The following is a 6,000-nucleotide window of genomic DNA, read 5'->3' as shown; positions in this document are numbered from 1 at the left end:
TTTGGTAATTACAGAAGAACAAGATCATTAGCAGTGGTGAGAATCGAACACGCGTCAATGAAATGACTACTTTCTAGCCCTAACCCTAACCCCTAAGCCAACCAGCTGACAAAAAATCCATCACTTAATTTGCTTTCTATGATCTTCTTTTCGCCATTTTTTACGTCACTTAAACCGTAGCTTATGATTGGTTGGCGGTTTCATTTTAGTCAATTTCAGTGGCAGAATTTCGACTTGTTGAAGTGGCTGCCCTACTTCCAAGTCATGGACACCGTAGCTTCTGATTGGTTCCAACTTTCAGTAAATGCGGCAGCATTCATTTGTGTTAAAGAGTTTACAACTCTCTAGCAGCCTTTCAATGTAGTCTCGGAACATCGTGAATTGAGGGTGGCAAAAAATAGACCCTCGGCTCCAGAGTCCAGAGGCTCACAGGACGATAAAAATTTGTGTGCAAGTGTGCCACTAGTTTACTGCAAGAGAAAGCCACTACTAATTTTTCTTTGTGACCTTTTGGTTTGTGAATGACTTCAGAATAAGCTTCTTCCACGTAATCTCCAGCAGTAGATGGCCCACCAACGTTTTTGTTTGGTTTCTTCACTGTACAAGAAAGTGATTTATGTTCCTCAAGATTTTGTAAAAGCCAAACGAAAATCCACATAACTTAAACACAGCGAAATGAAAAAAACAGAAGAAAAACTTAGATTTTATTTTACAACTAAACACAATGCAAAGCCACATCGTCCGAAGTTACATTTATTGTCAATAAATATTGTTTGAAATATTGGTGAAATGACTATTGTATTAGTTTTTTGTCCTTGCTTTTTCAAAATTATCATTTGCTGTTGTCTTCAATTTTATTGTGAATCGAGAGTTCTTTGTGGAAATAATTATAGCAACAGATTCTTCGTGGAATCAACGCCTTTAACATACCACCAACACCTTTGTAATAAGAGGAACATTTATTCCAATACACCATAGGATTGCACAAAATATCTCAAACAAAGCAATCATGGTTGTCAATTACAGAGGACTACTACTTTATCTAATACTTCAAAACTTTTTGTAAAACAACCTTTGTTCTTCTTTTTATTGACAACTCCATATTCAGGTTTCAATCTAGCAGGCTGGTCTGAGGGTACATAGAGGGGATTCACTTTTTCTTCCTTGTCAGGATTTCCTAAAAATTGGTAGGGAAACAATTGTCGGTTAGCGGGCTACGCGGGAGCTATTAATACTATTCATACGATCAACAAAAAATAATTTCAAGCTCACATTTTTTATGCTCGAAACATCATTTCGTTCTTGTGAGAGATTTTTATGCAAAAAAAAAATAGGTAAGCTTTGCAACTAGACAACTAACCTTTATTTTTATTGACAACACTATAAGCAGCTTCAACTCCAACAGGTTGATCAGAAGATACATAGAGAGGGTTAATCTTTTCCTCCTTTTCACACCCACCTATACCAGTGTGCAAATTGTGCATATTGCAGGTTAAAAATGATTTGAAATATAAAATATTAATATTTAGTTACAGATTGATCATAGCAACCTCAACATACATGCCACGTTATTCAGGTAACGCAATTACTTGGTTCAAGAACAAACCAGTGTGACCGTGTTGTTAAGGCAATATCACTATTGACAGTTATAAACCATACATATCTAAAATACTGACCGGTAAACGAACATTTTGGCGAAATGAAACAATGTTTCTTAAACTGTCAAATGATAGAGAAATATTTAGCAGAACATTACGCAGATCTGTATGAAGTAATAGCCAGTGCAACTCGTGCAGAGCTATAGTTTCCAATGGAGTCTAAACAATAGAGCGATAGACAGCGCTGATTTAACCCTTACGAGGTTGGGCTCCCTGGAGTCTTGCTCAGTTTGGGGGGGGGCTGTCGATTCTTCTTATGCTTTAGGAGTGATATCTCTGTTATTTTTTAAGGTACGGCTTCAAACTTTGGGATTCATTTTGTAAAATTATTCACGCTGAGCATATCCGAAAATTAAACCTATGTGAATTTTAGAACTGCTCATAGACGTTGAAATGTTGAGGTGACTTATGACTTTTGGATTATTTTGCGATTAAAGCAATTGTAGCGTGAGTTTACACATTATTTTTTGGTAGAGTAATGAAGAACATGCATTGCCATGTTGTGATTAAATTTTTTTTACATAATCTCAATTTGAATCTATATTTTTCATGCAAAATAATAACTTTTCCCACGCTCAAAATAAAGCTCGCTTCTTGACTAAAAGAACAATGCTTCATCAATTACATGCAGTAATGAGATTTCTGAACGCGTGTCACACCAATTTGGATTATGATCTTGTGACCTCGGTTCCAAGAACAGCAACTCCTACGCTTTATTAACAAATGTAGACCAGCTGAAGAAGCAGGGTGGCGTTTATCAAATACTATTATGTAATCCACGAAACGAATGGAAGATCATGCAACAAAAAAAGCGGTTTAAATGCAATGTATTGTAGTTGCAACAGCGTCTCTCAATGTAAGTTCAATGTGAACTCGGCTACATACAAGGCTAGTACTAGGAGTAAGATTACCCGATAAAGTCGATGATGCTTTACATAAACAGAAGTCAGAAAGAAATTCAAAATAAAACAGTTACGGTTCATTAATTAACAGAACGTCACAACGCTTTTCATCAAAAGGAAAATCTGTAATGCCTCGGGTCATTTTCTTGTGGATTCAATAAGCTCTCTAAGATTCATATGCCACACACTAAAATCCAAACAATATTTAGATTTATTCAAAGTAGTATTTATTATGCGTCAAATCATTGTGAACCTGGAGAAATACTTTACAAAGAATTAGCTGCCTTTTTTTTTTGCCTAATGGGCGTTTATGCGATAAAAATGTCAGTTTGGCAGCAAAATATTGATAAGTATTTTGATTTGGTTACAGCAATACCGGACTGCAGCAATTAGCACAAGGCTCTTGCAGCAACGTTTTTCAACTTGATTCAATGGTAAAGCAACCTGTGTTCTGTCAGGTTATGTACACACAAATTCAGAAATATTTAAGAATATGCAATGAGGCACATTGAAATTACAAGTGGCTGCACATTTACAGTTCGATAATACGAGAAATTGAATACAACGCTAATACAATCATTTCGACGTGGATTCAACATTGCAAGACGATGTAAACATGCGCGGGTTTGCAATTAGATTACTTCTCTTCTGTCCTTGTTTGTATAAAAGTCATAAAATCAGTCGTTGTATCCGTGCTAAAATTCAGCTATGCTCAAACCGCATTATATTGATATTTTCTAAATAGAAAATGGATTTATAAAATATGAATACAATACTGTTTCAGCATATAAAAATGCTGAATTTTACATCGAGTATTACGATTAGTTTTATGACCCACTTTTTATACAAAAAAGATAGATGATTTTGATAAGCAATCTAATTGCAAAACCGCACATGTTTACAAGTATTCAACGTCTTGATATGTTGAATCAACGTAAAAATAGCTATCTGTCTAATAAAAGGAAAAAAGGAAAATCTCTCATTGAGCTTCGCGTTTTATTTAGGCTGTGGTTGAAGCCAAAGTTTATAAAACCGCAATCATTCAAATAGTTTATTCTGCGCAAAAGCAAACTTGACATACTCGTATGGAATGTGCAGGGCATAAAGGCTTTTCACAGCATTGACATTGGCCACGGTTTTTTGGTAGTTTATTTTTTGTGGCTTTGGCACCTTCTCAATAAGCAAACGCAGTAGTTGTCCACCGTGGGGACTTCGCTTTGCACGTGAATGAACCAACCCATCCTTTGGTCGATGATATCGGTGCCACCCTTTGTGAAGTCGTAAAGCTTATACAAGCCTGGCTTCTTTTTGCCGTCATCCTTGGTAATCCCCAATAGAGGTTGCATGGTCGTCAACATCAACACATTCCGCATGCCAGAATTCTTCGTTTTTACTACATAAGAATGTAGGCTGAGATCAGCCTCACTCGTCTGCCAATAAATTTCGTACGAAGATTTCTCCCTACCACTCACTTGCTTCACTTCCAGGGGTATTCCTCTACGTATAGCGTTGAGGGTTCCAGCTGACGTTATACCCCTGTCAAGCAACCACTGCGCGAGTGGTATGGAGGTGTAAAAGCGGTCATACAAAATATTCCGACCTTGAAGGTCACCGTGTTGTTCCAGGCTCATCACCATTCCTTTTACCAGTTCTTCTGTTCCACGAACGTAAAAATTAAATGGCTCTTCCTTCGGTTTACCTGAATAGACCGATGCCGCAAATGTGTATGGGAATCTGCTGGCGTTTACCGACTTGAACAGAAGGCCATATTTCGCAGGCTTGTTTGGATTATATTGCTTGAAGGCAATTTGTGTCCTCATGGGGTATAGCGTTTTGTCCAACGACAAGTAGTCACCTGGAATGACATGTTTGCCGCAGTTTTCGTTAAACATTTCGAAAACGACTCGAAATGCGGCCAACCGGTCATTCTTCCAACGATGCGGCCTAGTATTTTGGTCGTCGAACGAAATGTTCGAAAATAAAAATTTAAAGCGGTTCTTGCTCATTGTTGCACTAAACACGGGATGTCCTTGCAGCTGATTGAACAATACATCCGTGGAATGACCAGCCTGTTTTAAAAGCCCCCGAAAATACTCCAATTCAACAAAGGCCAGCATCTCCTCGTTGTTGGTTGGGCCAAAATAGCAGTACCTGCTGTCATCTAAAATTCTCTCTGGCATTTGAGAAATGAGTGTGGCAATTTTTCTATTTGTTTCTTGAACAATAATGTTCAAAATGTTTAAAGAAAAAAATAGTTCCCATGCTTGCCGAGGGGTCTTGGCTTCTTTGGCTTCTCCTCTAACACCAATCGGGCCAGATATAATGTTAGCCCGGCCCCTTCTCCCATTGTGCACCGGTCTCGCATTAGACCAAGTAATGCTGACGCCGCCCTCTTGTCTGTTCTTTGGCTTTTCTACAAAAGTTGTATAAGACTTCAGTGTGTCAGGAAAACTCAACAGCATCGTAGTTGTTCATGTCGAGATAGGAATCTATGCTGTTCACCAGTCTTTTCGATGTTATGATCCGTCCTGATGGCGCAAACTCCGGTTGAACATCGCCCATGGAAGGTAACTGGTCGTCAATCTCGATCGGAATCGCTGTTGCGGAAGTTGACGGAGAAGAATCCGCTTCTTCATCTGAATCGGAGTGCCATAAATCCTCCAAATCATCCACCTGGCTTTCGTCGTCAGAATCCAGTAAAACATGTTGCAATATTTCTTCAGCACTGAATCCTTGCCTTGCCATGTTTTATTTAAAAGTGAAAAGGACGTAATTTTTTTAATAATGGCGTTGAAATACTAAAGAAAATGTATAATGAAACAAATTGTTAGTCCCATAGAAACTAGTTAAAAAAAAACTGTTACACAGAATTATAAAAATCGAGAATAAATCAAAACTTTGCAATATAATAAATTGTCAGACCGTTGTTAAAAATTGTGAAGTGCACTTTACATATTTACTGATGATGAAACTATATGAATGCTATGGTTATCTATGGTGATTCAGATTAGCTTTTTAAGCAATGCTTCACGTTTATGATAAACTACACGTAGAAGGGAAATCCAACAGGCGTTTGCACAATATCGTCGTTTAGCGACGTAGATTCGACAAAAGCGGCGTAATAATTAGTAGGCCTACCTGGTATCAATATTGGCTGTTTCTGCAATGTTGCGTTATGACCATGAACGCCACGTGGCTTGAAAAACAACATTATAACGCTGAATGAAACCATGTGCATGAAACTGATAATCTATCTAATAAAATTATCTCTGATGTAAATTCAACGATTGGGCAATGGTATGTCTCAACAAAATTACCAAATATTCCATCATTTTGACGGCTAGAATGCATTGTTGAACCTAAACCGAAAAATATAGATGCGCTGTTCATTCATAATTTTTGATATTTGTTTATATGTTTAGTGAAAATAAGCTGTCATT

This window comes from Aplidium turbinatum, chromosome 12, assembly GCF_918807975.1.
Source record: "Aplidium turbinatum chromosome 12, kaAplTurb1.1, whole genome shotgun sequence".
NCBI classification, from domain to species: domain Eukaryota; kingdom Metazoa; phylum Chordata; class Ascidiacea; order Aplousobranchia; family Polyclinidae; genus Aplidium; species Aplidium turbinatum.
This window is presented reverse-complemented; position numbering follows the sequence as displayed.